Raw genomic sequence first — 21417 nt, 5'->3', positions numbered from 1 at the left:
AGGTCCGAAATCGAAACGTAGTCCAGACAGTTCCAAGTTCGATTATAAGACAAGTCGGGTTGTCTTTTCTTCAAAATTTCATAAGGAGAAATCTTGTTCTTAGACTTGAGTGCTCTATTTACCACTTAGAAAACGATTAATAAAAGTCCTCTCACCAATGAGATATATAACCAAAAGTAAGTATGATCTAAACAACTAGCTCGATAAAGGTTCTAATTTTTTTGCCAACGTTATTGTTCATTTCACGAGAGTAAGATGTAGTTGTTTCATGAATAATTTTGTATTTCTTATAAAACTCATTGACAATGTTGGGATCATATTATTTATCTCTATCATCACGAAAAATATGGCGTGTCAAATATTAAAATCACAAAAATTATAAAACAAAGTGAGAATTTTAATTTCGAACATACCTTCATCATATAAAATCTTCTTTTTTTCCACTAAAAATGGCTAAAGTTTACCTTTGAATCATTTTTTAAAGGTCCATATTATATACATAAACTTTTCCTAATATTTTATCTATTTCATACATAATATTGTGATTCGATAATATTAATTTTTAATGTATTATATGTTACATTTTGCATCAAGCATACAACTTTACAATTGTTTTATGGTATTGGTATTCTTATAATTTCTTTAGAATTGTAATCTTGATATTCAAAAACCGATCTAAATTACACGAGATTATATAGGATCAGATCAATCTTTTTAGAATCATCTAAACCAAACTTCAAAATAATTTTGGGTTAATTTTGTTTTTAATCCCTTTAAAACTCTTAAGCAAGTTTTGGTCCCTCAAATATTTTCAGTCACAACTTTTGATCTATTCTTTTAAGTAAGTAAACTCATGTGTATCTTTTTTAATGATTTTTTTATAACAAGATCTCCCACAAAAATTTATATTTTTTTAATACAATATGAATTGTTAAACCCTAACAACTTGAGTTCATATTTATTTCTTCTCATGTTATAAAAATTTAAATTTTGTAAGTGAGATTTTTGTTGTGTACTAAACATGACTACAAAAAATAATTTAAAGTTTCTAAAGATAAACATGAGTTTATTCAAAAGTTGGAATCCAAAGTGGTGACAGAAAACATTTTTGGGACCAAAACTTGTTGAAACTTTTTTGATGAACTAAAATAAAAATTTTAGATATTTATAGGGATAAAAAAAACTTATTTAACTCTTCGATCTTTACATTTTATAGTTCTTTCCTTCATAATTGATAAGTGTCATATTTCAATTATTTTACACATTGATTCACGGTACTTGTTAACTTGTTTTGAAAGTAATATCAAGAAACCCCCAATAAATCAAGCAAATATAAAGTCCGTATACTTATAATACCACTTAAGCTGCTTTTGCCTATTTCCCTTCAATTGTGTAGGTTTTTGAACTTAATAACCAAGAAATAGAAGATGCCATATTTCAACTGCACCCCTTAAAAGCACCAGGCCCTGATGGTTTGCCTGCGCTTTTCTTTCAGAAGTTTTGGCATATAGTTGGTAGGGATGTGAAGGCTCATGTTAAGGAAATTCTGAACCATTCCAGGGATCCAGAGGACATAAACAAGACGTTTATCGCTCTGATTCCGAAAGGGAAAAACCCAGCTTCCCCAAAAGACTTCAGGCCCATTAGTCTTTGCAATGTTGTCATGAAGATTGTTACAAAGACCATTGCTAACATAATCAAGCAAATACTCCCGGATATTATAGATGAAGAACAAAGTGCGTTTGTCAAAGGTAGATTAATCACAGATAACGCTTTGATAGCTATGGAGTGTTTTCATTGGTTGAAGAAGAAGAAGAAGGGAAAGAAAGGAATGCTGGCGCTTAAGCTTGATATGTCCAAAGCATATGACCGGATAGAGTGGAACTTTGTTGTTGGAGTTTTGAAATCCATGGGTTTTCCGGAGACTATGGTCCAATTGATCTTTAGGTGTATGTCCACGGTTTCCTATCAGATCCTCATAAATGGGCGCCCTAGCAGAAGCTTCTCACCGGAGAGGGGCCTGCGCCAAGGGGACCCCCTCTCCCCCTATTTATTTGTTCTTTGTGCAGATGTTTTGTCTGGCCTTTTCAAGAAGCAGGTGAATGGTAACAAAATTCATGGCATCCAAGTGGCTAGGAGAGCTCCTCAAATCACTCACTTATTCTTTGCAGATGATAGTTTGTTGTTTGCCCGTGCAAACCCCGCCGAAGCTGATTGCATCATGGAAACTCTATCCAAATATCAGGATGCATCAGGGTGACTGGTTAATTTGGAGAAGTCTGAGGCATCGTTCAGTCGAAATGTGCTTGATGAGGTAAAAGATATGATCCGTAACAGGATGAATGTAAAGACTGTGTTGTCTCACTCCAAATATTTGGGATTACCGGTAGTTTTTGGAAGATCCAAGAAGGAGGTTTTCTCATTTGTCTTGGATAGAGTTTGGAAGAAGATCAAAGGATGGAAGGAGAGATTTCTTTCTAGAGCAGGCAAAGAAACATTGATCAAGGCGGTGGCACAGGCAATTCTTACTTATATCATGAGTTGCTATAAACTCCCTGAAGGTTGTTGCAAGGATATTGAATCTATGTTGGCTAAGTTCTGGTGGGGCTCTAAAGAAGGTGAGAGGAAAATTCATTGGATGAGCTAGGAGCGAATGTCAAAATCCAAAAACAGTGGTGGTATGGGATTTCGAGGGGTCAGTGATTTCAACATGGCCTTGTTAGGGAAACATTACTGGAGATTGCTGACCGGGGAAGAGACTTTGTTGGGGAGAGTCTTTAAAAGTAGATACTACCCTAGGTGTTCCATTTTGGAGGCCAAAGTGGGTTTTTCGCCGAGTTATGCGTGGAGGAGTATCATAAGCGCAAAGGATCTAGTCTCCAAGGGTTTCAGATGGAGAATTGGTAACGGGGAACGCGTCAAAATCTGGGGTGACAATTGGCTGCCAAACCAATGCGGGTTTAAAGTTCATAGCCCGGTGAGGATTCTTGAGCCAGAGGCAAAGGTGGGGGAACTGATTGACAAGGATCTCAGACAGTGGAGGAAGGACCTTATTTTTGCGTGTTTCAACCCTTCTGAGGCTATGCAAATTGTAAGTATCCCTCTTTCAATGAGACTGCCGGTTGACAAGATTATTTGGCATTCAGAGAAAGACGGGAAGTACTCAGTGAGATCAGCTTATCATATGTTGGGTGGTGAGAAGTCCTTAAAGAAACCGGGTCCCTCTACAAGCTCTCATAGCAAGTTGTGGAAAGAAATCTGGCACACACCGATTCAGAACTGGGTCAAAAACTTCATCTGGAGACTTGCAAAAAACATCCTGCCAACGAAGAGTAATTTATTAAAGAAGGGTGTTCAATTGGATCCGGTCTGCCCTCTTTGTAGTTCCTGTTCAGAGGACAATGCTCATCTCTTTATGTATTGTAACTTTGCAAAGATGGTATGGTTTTCTTCCCCTCTTGGAATTCATGTACCTTTAGAACTGGATGTGAATGATTGGCTGTTACACTGGCTGTCATGTAAAAATCATTTTACAATTCAGGTTTTTTGTACTACTCTGTGGAAAATATGGTCTGCCAGAAACCAATGTCTGTTTAAAAACCAGAAGCCTGAGCCCCATGTGACGGCAGCAGATGGCCTGGATTTTGTGTTGGAATTTAACAAAGCTAGCCCTTGCAAGAAAGTTCTCAGACAACAAAACCCTGCTGCTGATACCGACCCTGTGTACCGAGGGTTTAACGTCATTCAAGTAGATGCTGGCTGTTATGTGAATGGGACTGTTGCGCTGGGCTGTGTCATTAAAAACCAAGCAGATGATGTGATTTTATCAGCCAGTAACAGAGAAAACATAGCAGCTAATCCAGCTACGGCAGAAGCCTTTGCCATTCGCTGGTCTTTGCAGAAGGCCCAGGAGCTAAAATTGGACAGAGTTTTAGTGCAGTCCGATGCACTTGTGGTGGTGGATTGCCTCAATGATATTAACTTCTCTGCTGCCCTTGAACCTCTTATTTCAGATTGTAAACTCATTATGAGTAGTTTTTCTCAATGTGCTGTTATTTTTATTAGTAGGAACCTGAATCTAGATGCCCATCACATGGTGGGGGTTGGTAACTTAGTTGGCTCCAAATCTTGGATGGGTCTTATTCCCAGGAATGGAGTTAACATCCCATGTATTGCTTCTGTTGTTTTCAATGAATGAAAATCTTGAACTTCAAAAAAAAAAAAACCAAGAAATAATAAAGAGCAAAGATTTCGAGTCAGAGCAAATTTGCTAGGTGAATCAAAAGAGAATCATCATAAAAGAAAGTTTCAAAGTTGCAGGACAAGAAGTTCGTTAAGCGAGCAAGAGCGAGTTCAAAGGGAGGGGATTTCATGGAAGATAAGGGGTATTACAAGAGTAAATTCTCTAAGCGAGTCATATTTCTCTTAAAGATTTAAGGCAGTTTTAGTGACATGTTGGGCGAGTTGTACTTTCCCTCCATCTGAACAAAATTAAGATTCACTCGAAGAGTTAAATTCTCTATGTGAATGCCAACTTATCATAATTCTATAAAAAAAAAAGTCTCCATTTCTCTTCAATGGAATATAATATCGAATACTACAATTGGTTCTTTGCATTGTGATATATCTCAAGAACATATATATCTACATATATATATATATATATATATATATATATATATATATAGAGAGAGAGAGAGAGAGAGAGAGAGAGTCAGTCAAGGGTCTCTTCTTCTTCTTCTTCTTCTTCTTCTTCTTCTTCTTCTTCTTCTTCTTCTTCTTCTTCTTCTTCTTCTTCTTCTTTTGTATTGTAAGATCATGTATATTTAATCCTCTCTATTTTTGGGATTAGGTCTAGTTGCTATGATTCTAATGTAGATACTTGATATTCCTGGTTATATACAATCTCTGTTTCATTATGTAGATGATTTATTTCAGTTCTTAACACTTTTTCTGACGTGCAATCTGATATTTTGATTTACAAAGTGTGAAATATACATTTTTTTTATCTAAGAGATCTAAAATAATTTCATATGTGAATGTTAGTTGCTAGGCATATGACTAGGTTTACAGTCACATACACTATCTAATCTTAAATCATTGAACTGGTTAACTCTGAGGGAGATATTGAAAGTTAATAGACGCAAGGGATCTTACGTCATTTGCCAGACATAAAAACATACAATGAAGGACAGATGGGAGCATAATTGTAATTTAGAAAATATATAATCGATCAAGGAAGGACATTAAATGATTAGTGAACAAACCTTAATACCAACAATATTTTCTCTTTGCTCTTGTTTCTATCTTTAACTTTGAAGATCCCACTCATGTACAAACAACTCATATTTTCCTACTTTGAGCAATAATAGTAATTGAAGGGCTTTAATATCACACGAGTCTTTATTGATATGATTATTCAAAATACTTATTTTTGATGCCCTGTAAAAGCAACTCATCAAATGGCGTTATTGTCGAGGACTTGGGTTTAAGATATTGGAGCATCGCAATAACTTATATTGTTTTAAGTAAGGGTCTTGTTAATCAGTGCCCCGGGACACTAGTTAAGGAATACAAAAGTAGAAAAGTTGTCTTGGAAATATAAACTGTTACTTTTGACTAACTAATTATTACACAACTTTTTAATAAAATCTTACCTCTTTTAGCTGTTTAACCAATGCCCCAGGGGCACTGGTTAACATTCTCCTTTAAGTAATTGTACATATTTGATTATATTGTATATTATTTTTGTTTCTCACTAACCCTTTTTTGCTAGCCAAAGAAAAATCTTGTTAAATACTTCCTTTTTAGATTCTCCATATCAGATAAAGACATGACTGATCGTGGTTACAACAACGTTTATACTCAGTATGAACAATCTAATTCAAAAGAAGAAGGAATTGATTCTGATCTTATTCACCAAAATTATATGAGAGATAAATGTGAAAACAATATACTAAATGTGATTGTATAAATATACAATTAAACACAATAAAAAAAGCGATAGACATACACATTAGTGCATATGTTTGGGAAATGCTATTTCTCTAGAAAAATAGCATCAAGAATTTTTCAAGACACAACTGACAAGTTTTAGTTGCATTATTTATTTGTTCACTTCCTATTTTTCAGACACACCTCCTTGAATTGTGGCAAATAGTGCATTGTAATTGGCTGCTCTTTATTCTTGAAGAATTCTTGATGTTATTTTTCTAGAGACATAGCATTGCTCTTTATGGCATTGCTCTTTATGATAACAAAAATAAAGCAATGACTAATATGAGTATTTGAGTAATAAAATGCCAGAACTTGGGCTCATAGAAAAGCCTATTAAGTCTCATACATCAGTATTTTGAAAATGGGTCTTTAATGTTCACATGATAACAACTAAATTTTTTTATACCCGTCAAATTTTTATAAAATACAATAGCAAATAATTATTAAAAAAAGTAAATAATTATATTTTTTAGTATTAACCTTCTGGTTCTCATGGGAGGGGTTCTGAAAATTCAAAGTCTGACTGCGAAGTAAGTAAAGTCTAATTATTCCACACATGAATTGAACTCAAGTTATCTTAAATAATTCGTTTTACTAGAACTCGTTAACCACTTGAATTAATTATATCAAATTATTTATCATTCATTTATTTTAATAATTACCTACTTTTCTATTTATTTTATAACCAATCTTACGTAGTTTCTCTCTCCCTACAAAGACCTTATCTAAAAGGAGCTGAAATACTTAATGAGTTCTAGTTTTTTTTTTTTTTTAAGTAATTTAATGAGTTCTAGCTAAGAAAAAAATTATTTAGGAGGATCTGAGGTTTTTTTGTTAGATAGACGAAATGGTAAAATCATTATAAACTCACACATAAGTGGGAGTGTCGGGGTTCAACCCGATCAAGGGATCCTGCCTAACAATTTTGATATTTTATCATCATTAATTGTGGTTAAAACAATTTTTTTGTTATACTTTACTTATCATTAAACTTCAAATTGCTAGAACCCAATTAATAATTCCCATGCCGGGAAAACCATAAAAAAGTATTGAATCATTTGTTTGTTACTTTTTAAAGATATTATTTAAAGCAAAATAATTTTCTTCCTCCTAAAATAATATTATTTTGTCTTCAAAACCACATTAATAATGATAAATATAAATTTTTTAAAATAAATAAATATTACAATTTATAATTTTTTTAGGTAAATATTACAATTTATATATGCACTTTAGTTATATATATATGTATGTATGTATGTATGTATATATATATATATATATATATATATATATATATATATATAGAGAGAGAGAGAGAGAGAGAGAGAGAGAGAGAGATTACTTGGTTATTATGAGAAATGAGAACAATTAATCACAACCAGCATATAAACAATTAATTAAAATTAGTGGTTGGATTATGTTTTGTTAAAGAGTAAATTACACTCCCCTCCGTTGAAAGATACCAACATTACACTACCCTCCCCTCATGTTTCAAAATACTTTGTCCCCTCCCTTATTCAATAAAAACTAGTTCAATTTAATCCAATTTAAGATTTTCCGTCAAATTTTCTAACTTCCGTTAAATAAATACAATTTTATTTATAAAAATTAAAAAAAAAAATACATAAATACAATTTTCTAACTTCCATTGTTAAGAAGTTTTTCATTGTACCGAAAAGGGTACCTTCTCATTTTTTTAATCATATTATTGCTTTGTCTATGCTTGCTTGATCAATTGACTGCAGCTACAAAAATTTCTTTGCAACAATTTTTTAAGAATATGCACCGACTGCAAATAATATATCTTTTTTTAAGAATTTTTCTGCAAGTAATTCATGAGATCAGCCAAATATATCAACTGCACAAGAAACACGACTGTCTACTCAGGTTTCCATTGTTCACATTTTATGAGGTTCATGCCCCAATTTCTAACTCGCGTGTGAGATTTGATGCAAGTGGGGGAGAAAGTTAATAACAGGGGAAGTGGGAGAAAGGGATTTGATATTTAAGAGAGAAAGGTGAAATGGGTGCAAAGGTCAAGACGATAAATTGTTGGATCGGTGGTTTCTAAAACCCTCGTAACAATGGAGAAATTGTTGGCGACATGGTTGTCGCGTTGATAACAGTTAAGGAGATGGTAAACTTGCTTAGAAACAATTAAAGGTTATTTTAGTAAAAGAAACATTTTAACAGAATTATTCTAAAGAGTTAACGGAAAAGTTATAAAATGGTGAGAAAGTAGCATTTTGTAAATATAAAGGGAGGGGAATGTGTGTTTCAAACCATGAGGGGAGGGGAGGGGAGGGGAGGGGGGGGAGTGTAATATCTTCAACTCTCAAGGGAGGGTGGAGTAATTTACTACGCTTTGTTAAAATAGAATGCGTGACTAGAGGATCATTAAATCACTCACACAAATTTTTTTCACCGCCATTAACATGTGACTCCCAAATCTGCTTACCGGTCCTGTATCATGCCTGCATACTAAAATTCTCCAATTTTGCACGAGAACTTGAGAGCAATCTTTAACCTAGACAAATTTTGTTTCTATAAACAAAATATAGTGACCTAATGATTTTCTAGTAACGCATTCTATTGTAACAAAACGTAATCCAGCCATTAATTTTAATTAATTGTAATCTGATGGTTATGATTAATTGTTCTCATTTTTCATAATAATGTCCGTTTGGTTCGAGAATTAGGAGGGAAGGGGAGGGGAGGGGAGGGATTTTAATGGAGGAGAGGTGAGGGGAGATATTTTAATTAATAATGTGTTTGATTCGTAAGGGTTGATTCGTAAGGGGAGAGGAGGGGTTTTAAAATTATTTTACTGTTTTACCCTTAAACTTAATTAAATAAGGATAATAAATTAATCCAAGGATAAATTATTTGAGATTTTAAATTAATCTAAGGATAATTTTGGCAGTACAATAAAATTTGCTCTCCTCCTCTCCCCTTCCATCCCCTTCTAAAAAATGAACCAAACACTTCAAATTAAAAATCTTCCCTCCCCTCCCCTCCAAAACTCTCGAACCAAACGGACAAGTGTTCACCGGAATCACTCCTTTTGTGTGTGTGTGTGTGTGTGTGTGTGTGTGTGTGTATATATGAGATATTCTTGCATGAACTCTTACCTAAGAGATTATTCTTACACCCAACCAATAAAAATATGACACATGTTATCAACTTTAAAAAAAATGTGATTTTAATTAAGGAAATGGAAACATAAATGGTGGTGGGTGGTTTTTGTTGGTTAAAGAAAGTGGAAAAAGGAGAGAGAAATATTAAAAATAATGAGAAAAAATTATGATATTAATTATTTTTATTATTTTAATGAGATGTTTGATTTTAATTGGTTGGGTGTAAGAATGATCTCTTAGGTAAGAGTTCATGTAAGAATTTCTCTATATATATACTCCCTTCGTCCCTATATCTAAGCACTCATTCGACTTTATTTTTGTACCAAATTATTTTACTAGATGCATTTATTTATTTTTTTCCTAAACATACCCTAATTAATACTACTATCTTGTTTTGAAATATGAAAAGTCAAATTTAATACACATACAAACAAAGGACAATTTGATAATATTATCACACAAAATAAACACATTAATTACACTAACAATTTTTCTTAAGAAATGTAAAAAAAATAAAAAATAAAGGGGTATAGGACGAATAAAAAAGGATTCAAATTCATTCAATAAAATTTGACCAAACATGTCCCACGGTCTTAATTAACTTTACCAATAACCGTACGAAGTAGATGTGGATGGACCAACCCCTGTCCCACAGTCTTGATTTGCCTTTCATGAAGTACCCAACAAAGAGAAATTACCCAAGATTTTACAAGATTACAATCACAATCACCCCAAGCTAAAATCCTTAAAATAAAATAAATTGACATCACTAGACAGCCAAATATCATTATGCATGAGTAGTGAGTACGGAGTACCACAGAGAGATTCGTCACCACCACCACTTTATACCAAAACACCTATGATATCCATCCGTATACATGCATAATCGTTGCCTGTCGCATTTCCATCTACTCCATTGGCTCGTAATATTTGAAATGATAGCTACCCTTAACTGAAATGAAGTGAAGTACAACTTGTTTACGTTTCATGCATGTCTTGTATTACTATATACAAACACCCCATGCTAAAATCCAATAATGGCATCATGAGTATCATATAGAGATTCGTCAACACCACCATTATACTTACACTTCTCCTATCCAATCATACATGCATCTCCTGTCACACATTTCCTTCCCACTCCATTGCATTTTCACAATCCACCACTACCATGGCGCAAAACCACCACTTCCTCATCATAACATACCCTATACAAGGTCACATAAACCCTGCTCTCCAATTCGCCAAGCGACTCGTTTCTTTGGGAGCACAAGTCACTTTTGCTACCACTGTTTACTTACACAACCGCCTTATCAACAAACCAAACATTCCCGGCCTCTCCATCGCCACCTTCTCTGACGGCTACGACGACGGTCACAAATCCGACACCGACGCCGATGTGGTCACCTACATGTCTGAGCTCAAGCGTCGCAGCTCGGAATTTCTCACAGATATCATACTCTCCGCCAAACGGGAAGATCGTCCATTCACTTGCTTGACCTACACTCTCATTATTCCCTGGGTCGCAAAGGTAGCGTGTGAGTTTCACCTCCCATCAGCGCTATTGTGGATTCAAGCAGCAACGGTTTTTGATATCTACTATTATTACTTTCATGAACACGGTGACTACATCACAAACAAATCAGAGGATGCAACGAGTTTGATAGAGCTGCATGGATTGCCATTCTCACTCAAAAGTCGCGACCTTCCCTCATTTTTATTCTCTTCAAATACATACACTTTCGGTATTCAATCTTTCAAAGAACAACTTCAAATTCTAGATGAAGAAACCAACCCTAGAGTACTTGTTAACACCGTTGAAGAGTTTGAATTAGAGGCACTAAGAGCGCCGTTGATGTTGGTAAGATAAAAATGATACCCATCGGACCGTTGATTCCATCTGCTTTCTTGGACGGTAATGATCCTAATGATACTTCATTTGGTGCTGACGTTGTCCGTGTTGAGCCAGGTGATAATTACCTTGAATGGTTGGTTTCAAAGGATGAATCGTCTGTGGTTTATGTTTCATTTGGTACTCTTGCTGTTTTGTCTAAGAGACAAATGGAGGAAATTGCACGTGCCTTGTTGGATTCTGGATTTTCTTTCTTGTGGGTTGTTAGAGACAAAAAAGTAATGCAACAAAAAGAAGATGAGGGTGGTAATGACGAGTTGAGTTGTAGAGAGGAACTTGAGAAGAATGTTAATGGGAAGATAGTTAAATGGTGTTGTCAGGTGGAAGTTTTGTCACATAGTTCTTTAGGTTGCTTTATGACACATTGTGGATGGAATTCAACAATGGAAAGTTTGGGTTCAGGGGTTCATATGGTGGCGTTTCCTCAGTGGGCAGATCAAACTACTAATGCAAAGTTAGTTGAAGATTTGTGGAAGACTGGGGTGAGGATGAAACGTGATGAGGAAGTGGGAATAGTGAAAGCTGAGGAAATTAGAAAGTGTTTGGAAGTGGTTATGGGGAAGGGAGAAAAAAGAGAGGAACTTAGGAGGAATGCTAAGAAATGGAAGAGTTTGGCTAGGGAAGCTATGAAGGAAGGAGGGTCTTCGAGTAAGAATCTGAACAACTTTCTAGATGATATTTGATGTATAAGTGAAAATTAGTTAGCTCTAATTTCCCTCTGATTTTAGCTATACATCCAACTAATGGAATGTTAATTTTAAAGAAGGGAAAACTAAAACTATGTTAATTAGAATGTCTCCCAATAATGTTATAGCTCCATGTCTAGGTCAAACTCTAAAAATGTTTCTAGTTGGAAAATGCGGTTTGTAACAAGAAAGCTTTTAGAAAATGGTGTGATATATGATTATGCAATTGGTATTATTAATCATTTAGAAGAGGGAGAGACAATACAGCTGTGGGTGAACCGTCCTAGGTTCTCAGCTGCGTTTGCTGCGGAGGCTCAAGTGAATATGGGTCCGATTAGTGGGTCTTATGAGAGGTTTGGAGGCTCCCGTGAGCGCATGGAGCAATATTTTACACATCAAGAGGAGTATGGTATACGCATGAGGAGGGAAATCACTAACGATTTCAATGCCACCGAGCAAGATCAAGGGGATGGCATCTTTGAGGGATTGAGGACACCGGGTGCTGGACACTCGGATGATGATCACTACAAGAAAGCTTGAGTATTCCGACCAAAAATTTCCGAGGAACAATGGTTTCTCGCTAAAATTAAGGATTTCCGAGGAACTTTTTCCTCGGTATGTCCATGTCAGAATCTCTGCTACCACTTCCTGCAAACTGAGTGCGGCGCGCTTTTCCAAGATAAATACCGAGGAAAATGTTCCTCGGAAAATATGTTGTCATTATTAAATTCGTTTCAAAGCGTGTATGACCTTATAATGTATTAAACAAGGATTTTATATAGCAAAAAATCATTTTGATACATTTGAGAGAACACTACTCTTCTCTGTCTCACTCTTTCTTTCTCTCTCACAAGGCTGGATCTAATATAGCGCTTCTCATCACTTTCTCACAGAACCAAGCTCGGTCACACAACCATTGAAGAACTCAATCAAATATTCAAAGGTATTCTCATCCTTTTTTTTGTATGATTTGGTGATTAGGGTTTATAATCTTTGAAATATTTTTAGTGATTCTTCTCAAATCTTTCAATAGAAGCTAAAAAAAATCAAGCTGAGTTGAAATTCTCCATTTTTGTTTTTGATTTTTGCTGAACCCACAAAACCCTTTTTCCCCAAAATTCCATTTTTCATTTTAGCTTTAAGTTGACAATTTCTGGTGGATTTTTATGATTTTTTATTCAATTGGTTATTCTTTGGGGATTAGAGTTTATAATCATTTGGGCACCCTTTTTGATTTTGTATGTGGTTTATAATCATGACAGTAGTTAACAATACTCTTTGTAATTCGTAGCAACCTAATGTATAGATTTGAGTTGTGACAGAGAAAACCTGCTAACACATTCCATTGAAATTGGATTAACACAATACTACCATGTAAAACGTCTAATTAAGAAGAATGAAAACTCATGAAAAAGTTAACCAGGTCATGTCTATCTCTAGCTCACTATTCTTTCTTTCTATTTTAGATAATGTTAATTTTTAATTTATTAAAGAATTAAATTTGACGTGAAGAAAATATTTTCACATACAATTTGGCGCTTTTTTGAAATTTAAATTTTGAAACACAGGAAAATAATTATAATTTTTATATTTTTTTTAAATATAATACATTCCGAGGACAACGTTCCTCGGAAACGCTAGTCACTTCTATGTCAGCCACAACAGGTGCGGCAGACTGTGGGTTAGCCGTCACATCTTAATTCCGAGGACATGTTTCCTCGGAAACAAAAGTTCCTCGGAAATTTCCTCGGTATTTGGATTGCAACCAACTATTTTTCCAGGACATGAGTTCCTCGGAAAAAGTTGGTATTCCGAGGAGATTTGGACGATTTCCAAGGAATTTTGTGCCTCGGAATTTCAGTGCTTTCTTGTGGTGGATGTGAACATGGGCTGATCTACTGATGGATTAGCATTTTCTGCTTTGTATTTTATTTTCAGTTATTTTTCTTTTGATGTATTGTCTTTATTTTCTTTCTATGTCGAAGTCCATTGAACTTATTTCCCTATTGTAATTGCTCCTGCACGTGTTTAATTAATGAATTTGTTTTGTTTCATGTGACCTATTCCAGTTTAGTAACAGTTGTTTGATGAAACGGTATTCCAAAAGTTCTAAAGGAGGGGTGACTTGATTCAAAGGCGAAGTGTACGGCGTTGCTAGGTAGTCACATACTCCCAGAAATCTCAGCCATAAGGTTCATTGCCAAATTTTGTTTTTCAATTTACTTATATTTAGATTAGTTTTCCATGCAAACTACATTTCTAGAACTTGCATTGTTTCTCTATTATTGATTGGTCTTTGTTAATTACACACTGAGGCAAAAGTGTTTGGTCCTGTGAGCCTTTTTGAAGCCTACCCTGTTTTAATTTGTTGAATTTATCCTTTCTTAACCAATTGTGAGCCGGTAGGATTAGAACTTTTTGTTCGGTGACAAACTACATTACAAGCCTAGAGACTTTTAGGACTTGTCCCTTAATGCATTTTCTGAGTTAAGGCATTGTAGAATGTTGCTAAAGATTAAGTTTGGGGTTGCTATTGGAATTTGCAACCAACTAAGTTTGGGGTAGGGTTACTAGAGAATAAGAGAACAAAGAATGAACTTTATCATGAAAAATACACACAAAAAAATGGTGTATCAAAAAAAAAATGATACTCCTAATTGAATGATGAAAAAAGGGACAAAACATTGAAAATTCGAGTAACTTCAAACTCAATTGTCCCAACTGTTATAAATATTCTCTAGTACCTTTGCAATTGTTGTTCTATGAGGTGAATGAATGTGTTGGATTGAATTTTGTGCTTAACTTCCGTAGGAATGCCTAACTCAAATTTTGTGTAGCCTACTTATCCAAATATATCCCACCTTTCACCTAAGCCCCGTTATAACCCTAAAGACCTCAAAAGTGTGTAATGATATTGACTTTGATTGATGTTTAGAAACTTTTCAAGCGTATGGTAATATGTAGACCTGCATGTCGACTGGTAGAACCCTATTTCAAATTGATGCGAGGAGTTGTGAATTGGTGGATGCGAACAAATCAAACTAGCTCATCTTTAGCTAGAAGGAGAATGAACTTTTGGGTACTATCGTTTTGTCAGGTAACTGTTATTTTACTGTCGTTTGTCACTGTTGCAAGCAAATTCCTTGAGGACAAGGAATGGTTTAAGTTTGGGGTTGTGATGACATGATGTCATTACGTAATTTTTAGGACTTATTGTGACATTTTGATAGAGTTCTCATGCAATTTATACTGTTCTGGAGTGCAAAAAGCTGAAATATTGAAGTCTGTTTGAAGCAAATCGCGCCATGCCAATTTCAATTCGTGCTGCGATTTTGGAAGCAAAATTACAACATCTCTGTTTGATGAAAATCGCGGCACGCCAATATATAGGCGCGGCGTGATTTTGACGGGTCAGGCCCATGACTTCTATAAATACTGCACTCAATCTGAAGAACAAGGGTTACGATTTTGGAGAGCAAAGTGCGATTTTGAGACATCGGAGACGGCTAGAAGGGCGACTTCTTCAACCTTTTACCTATTCATGTATGTTTTAATTATTTCATTGATTATGCTATTTGTAAACTCGATTATGAGTAGCTAAATCTCTTAGAGATTAGATCCGAGATGAATCTTTGTAACCCTAATTGAACCATGTTGCTGTGAAACTCTATTTCGTTTATGAATTCAATTCTAGTTTATTCAATTCAATTGTTCTTAATGCTTTTTATATCTTGATCACATATAACCTGATTTTGTGAGAACGAATGACCATTGACCATGGCTTTCGACTTAGACCTAATTGAATTGTTCTAATAAACAGGGTTAGTCTAGGAATAGATAATCGTTTGTTAGTGATAATAGGTTAACGTTCGGTAAAACCTTCAAGAATTATTAGACCACCCAAGGGATTGGGGGTTGTAGTTTGAGAAGAGGGCTCTAATTCAAGGGATTGATTAGAGCTATTTTGTTAATCATCGTAAATTAGAAGAAGATTCATAACAAATAGGTGCGGTATACCAATTAGGGGAACTTAGAGGATTCGAAGGATCTGATCTCATCTTTCTCTCATATTTTCTTAATCAAATCTTTATTTTCAGTTACTTGATTTAATTAAAATCAAACCAAATCTACTGCCTAGTGGCAAAACAAAATAAACTTTTATACATCCTATTTTTATAACGCAATTGAATTATTGAAGTTAAAAACAGTCCTCGTGGGATCGATATTTTTACTACTTCGATAGTATTTGGTGCACTTGCCAAACGTCTATCAGTGGCTAACCAGGGCTACGTAGACATTATGCAAGTATCAGCTAATTAGTGTTAAATAATAGGTTTTTATTTATTTGGAGGCCTAAAATCTTTTTTTTTAAATCTTTTTAAAGACCTAAAGGAAGGATTTGGGCTGTGTTATCGTTGGGTTGGTCCTGGCTAGTGATTATGCTATGCACCATGAATGTAACGATACGAGTGTTATCATCAAAAGATCAACCTCGAGAGGGTAATCAATACACTTGGCTATTTTCTTCCGTGGTTTCTATGAAATTTCATGTTGTTCGTCAAATGTATTCATGAACGGTGTATAGAAGAGTATTAGAAGAATTTCCACTCGCATAAACATTGATGAAACTACTTGCGATTTTTCGCAGCACATATGGACCCTGCATTATTTTCCTCATCAATATTTGAGTTAATTTTCTTTGCGATGTTGTCCAAGAAGAATCTCCTCGCCTGCACATTGAGAAAATCGTGTGCTTTAGTTGCTATTTTGCCTCTCCTCTTTTATTTAGGATCCAACTCTTGTAGAACTTCATGAAAAAATTCCGGCCTAGCTAAACAAAGTGTGTTGAAATATTCACATAAAATTGTTTTGAAACAATTTGCCATAAAGTAATATTCTCAATTCTGTTGGATGTTCCTTTAAACGTTTCCTCAAACTTGATTTAATGCTTCTAGGATTGTGTCCTTCATCAAGCATCAAAACCCATCGCACAATGTTTTAGCCATGTAATTTCTATCTTTTGATCTCATTAATGCTAAAACGGAAGTATAGACTATAGCCCATGACAAGAACACTACGGTGTGAATGTCATTTTTGTATCTTGCTAAGACAATCGAAAATATGTTTGACATAATTAGAATGTCTTGGAGCTCCAGGAAGAACCACTGATTTTGGTTTTGTCGAACCTATCATGTTTTGGATAATATACACTGGAACAGGAACCTTTCATTTTTCAAACTCTTCTCGCCATCTTTAGAGTGTGGTTTTTTGTGTAAGGACTAAAAATCATTTTCTCTGGAGATAACTTCAAGTAACTTACAAGAAAAAAATTATGAGAATGGTTTTCCCAGCCCCAGGAACATGAGAAATAACACTGCCACCACTTGTTTTGGATTTTTCTTTCATCAATGATGGTTCCATAGAGCTGACAATATTTTGCCAAATAAATTCAAAAGCTTTTTTCTGATGCGCATGCATCTTACCTTTGATATCTCGAATCAATTTCCAAACATCGTCATTTTCTTTAGATAATAGTTCATCATAATCAGTAACATGTTGAGAACATCTCATTATCACCTTCATCAACCTTTGACTATAATTTTTGTTCATTATTATCTTCTCCACTGCATTGTTTTACATCTATTATCATTTATTATATATGTTATCAAGTAGATTCATACTAGGGAACATTTGTTATTAAATAGTGAATAAAATGGTGATTTGTTCAAATTTCACTACGTTGTAGACGTTATTTAAAATTACAGCGGATAACATATATAACCAAAGAGGAATGATATTTTGACATCCAATTTCCAACAACTTTTAGTGACAACCTTTTTCCTCTCTTTTTATTGGACAATAACAACAGAGAGAGAAAAAAAGAAGAGAGAAAATAAAAGTACAATGAGAGTATGAGAGAGAGAGGGTTGTCACAAAAGTTGTTAAAAAATGGATGTTCAAATATCATTTCTCATGACCAAATAAGGGGCTAAGTTTAAACGTATAATCATGTTAAGGTTTTTTACTTGACTTACAAAGATTTGAAATGAAGTACTGTTTAAAACAAAGATTAATTGTGACTATAAGAGCATCCACAATGGAGACACCCTTTTTGGGTACTTAAATGGGTCACACACGTATATATCACTCTTTTATCATTTTTTAATAGTAGTACCTAATAAGCACTCAATCCCTTCAACCCAGATCTCACACAAAGTTCTTAAATGAGACCCACTAATCAACTATCAATAAATTTATATCACTACATTTCAATTTTTTAATATTAAAAGCGTGCGGGTCCCGTTTAAAGTTGGGGGTCTTAAATAAGACCCTGGGTCTTAAGAGACCCAAAAATAAAAATTCTCCAATGGGGGTACCTATTAGGTACGGTGTTTTAATTGATAAAGACACCACTGTTTTATCTTGGTTTTCGGGTGTCAAACATTGATTACGTTTGAACCTTTTTGACCGGTGATATCTTATTTTTTCTTGGGAAGGGAAAAAGTAAGCAAAACCCTTGAGAATCGAGGTCCGGGAGTTGTTTTCGCTACGGGAAGGTGTTAGGCACCCATAACGACTATAGTATCCTATAGGAACCGTCTTTAATTTCTACGCGCGCGCTTTATTTTTAAATGCTATTTTGAAAGATGATATTTACACCTAAAGTTTGCTAAGTGAAGAATTGGAGGGAGAAGAATGTTTTTGGATTTTTATTTTAGTTGAATTGAAGGAATTTTGTTCCTTGCCTACGTACCCGTTTAAGGGATCAAATCCACCGTAGTTCTCTCTCAAAAATGTTTTTGTTTTTTGTTGGTTGATTTTAAGTTTGAAAATTGGATTTTGAAGAATGGAGATTGAGAGGCCTTAAAGGCATGAGAATTTAAGAAAATGTGAGGTTGAATTAGTTGTTTGCAAAGTGTGATCCAAGTATGGTTATTTTTCATTAAAATTTGATTAAGAAAATGGAAAAGGAAAATTCAATGGGGTTTTGGACCCCAAGGTTTATTAGGAAAATAGTTTGAGTGATATTGTTTATATTTTTGGAAAATTGATTTTTTCTAAGTGTAAAGCCTAAACATTCATCTAAACATACAATCCTAAACATACATCTAAACATGCATATTCTAGCTATATACCTAAAGTGGTGTGTGTGCATGTGTCGGTGCTTGTGTCGGTGTACATTATTAGAGTCCATTGTCCTTTACATCATACCCTAGATACATTCTATGGCCTCTTTGCCAAGAAATTAAAAGTGCATAAAGGAAAATATTACAAAACTCCTAAGTGTTTACATTCTAACTTTGGTACAAATTAAATTGCAAGAAAAAATAGAGATGAATATGGGATGAAATGGAGATGCTTATGAAATGATGAAACATGGAATGAAAGGAGTTAGTAGCACATGACAATATCAAAGGAAATAAAGCAAGAGAAACACTAGAACATAAAGGATAGAAAATGAGTGCAAACATGGCTAAAATTTGTTCATAGAATGCAAGAACCATATGACCTATAATTCTCACATCCCTATACATCTTTAAAGATTTAGAATCAAATCTTGGAATGGGAATTAAGGCAACATGATTTACTTGGCATTTTAAAACAAACTTTAAACATACTTGCATTATTTAACTATACAACTAACTTGTAAGCTAAGTAACTAATCAAGATCCATATTCATGCATTAATATCAAACACAAACAGTGGCTAAACTCTATGGAATCAAGTGGTATAGGTCACAAATATTCACCAAGCAATTTGGATTAAAATCAAACAAATTTTCATTCATTTTTAGCACAAAATATCACAAAAATAGTAAGAAAATTAGCCACATTATTTTCTTACCAATTTATTATGTAAAATTAACACTAAAAGGTCACAAAATTATCAAGAAGCACTCATGAATTTTTAGGAATTCTTTAAAGGTTTTTTTGATCACAAGAACATGTAAAATTTTCACAAGTTTTAACAAATGTAATAAACAATTGAAAAAAAAGCTACTTATTTTTTGTCCAAATTCAACACATAACAGCATCACAAGAAAGTCAAGAAACTAGTCAAAAACACATGAAAAATTAATTGGAATTTTTAACAAAGTTTTTGAGCATGAAGGTGTGCAAATAGCAAGAAGTAGTGACAAAAATAGCAAAAACAGGGGAAATTCGCAGGAAAACCAAGCCCAAACCCAAGCCCAAGGTGGAGATGGATCCTGGATCCTTCAGGAATCAAAGAAGGCCGTTGGATTGATCCAACTGGATCAACCCCTAGATCTAATGGCCAGGACGAAGGCTCAGGGATGAACCAGACTGGTTCAGGTGAACCGGTCTGGTTCAATCCCTCTATATATTCTAAGAGGCCGGTCCAAGCCTCATTCGTCCCATTCTTTTCTCTCTCTAACTCTCAGACTCTCTCTTCTCTCTCTAAGACCCTAACCTGGCCGGAAACTGGGGAGGACGGCGGAGGACGGCGGAGGAAGATGAAGATTCATCGGAATCTTCATCTTCTCCGACGATCTGATGCCACTTTTTCAAACTTTTTACACAGAAACATTCGTCTTCCTCCCCTGTTTACGGATCTACAGTTATTTTTGTGAAATTGTGATGAAAACGGAATAGATCGGACTTTGAACTTACGGTTTCTAGGGTTTTCAAACTTTTTCAGATCTTCATGAAACTAAACCCTAACTTGACTTATTTTCTATGCTGATGACGAATTTGAGCTTTGATTTGAAAAATAAACGGCGAATCTTCGTGATCTCACATTTTAGGGTTTCGTTTCAAACTTTTCAAATCTTTCCGAAGTTTTCACTTCGATTCACCGTTTACTTTTACTTTGAATCCTTCGATGATGATTTGAAGCAAAAACGAGAAGGATTTGTTTGTTTACCTGATTTTGTTTGGAGATTCGAACGATTAGATCCTGCGAAGCTTCTGGTAAGTCTTGAACTGAAAATAAATCAGTTATTCTTTTCTCTTTCTGCTTCACTGGTTCAGAATTCACTTCGATCTTCTCTTCTTCTTACTCTTGATTCCTTGCTTCTGTGATCGTTCAGGTTTGTCACTTAGGTGATGAGCTTGAGCTTCGAATTGCAGAAGCAAGAGTTCGATGATGAAGATTCTTCAATGAATCTCTGAGAACTACTTCGAATTCATCGCCATTGATAGAAATTCTGTAACTGGAAGAAATTAGGGTTTGTGTTCTTCTGTGTTCTTGAGTTTTTTTGGGATTTTGATCGTAACAGAATAGAGAGAGAAAATGATGATTTGTTTCTGAGACTTTTTGATGAGTTGGCGTTGAATGATTGATCCTGGCACTGCATTGGGTGATGTGGCCTATTTATAGGCTGCCAAGTGTGATGTTGGACCACTGAATTGTTGACATGTGGACTTTTGGCTTAGCTGGCCTCGGCCTTGCTGTATTTTGGACTCAGGGACCATCCTGCAATTTTGAGAATTAAAGGGACTGACCTGCAAAATAAAAAACTTAAAAAAAGATGACCTGGACAAAAAAAGGACTATCTTGCAATATTTGGAACTTTGGGGACTAAAGTGTAATTGACCAAAAAGGACTTAAACGAAATTTGACCTAAAAAAGTCTTAAAATAAAATAACATAAAGGGCCAAAAGGCAATTTTAGAATCTTTAGGACTTAGAAAGAAATTTAAAATAAAATTGGATTAAAA

At 34.7% G+C, this 21417-nt stretch overlaps 1 pseudogene; it reads left to right on the top strand.

Moving 5' to 3' along the window:
* The first annotated feature begins 9935 nt into the window (after nucleotides 1-9935).
* Nucleotides 9936-11961, top strand: LOC146940821 (phloretin 4'-O-glucosyltransferase pseudogene; annotated as a pseudogene).
* Nucleotides 11962-21417: the final 9456 nt, after the last annotated feature.

Source organism: Medicago sativa, chromosome 3 (genome assembly GCF_051527215.1).
Source record: "Medicago sativa cultivar Bolivia chromosome 3, Bolivia_mono, whole genome shotgun sequence".
Lineage (NCBI taxonomy): Eukaryota > Viridiplantae > Streptophyta > Magnoliopsida > Fabales > Fabaceae > Medicago > Medicago sativa.
The sequence above is the reverse complement of the archived record's forward strand: the minus strand, read 5'-3'. Positions and strand labels throughout refer to the sequence as shown.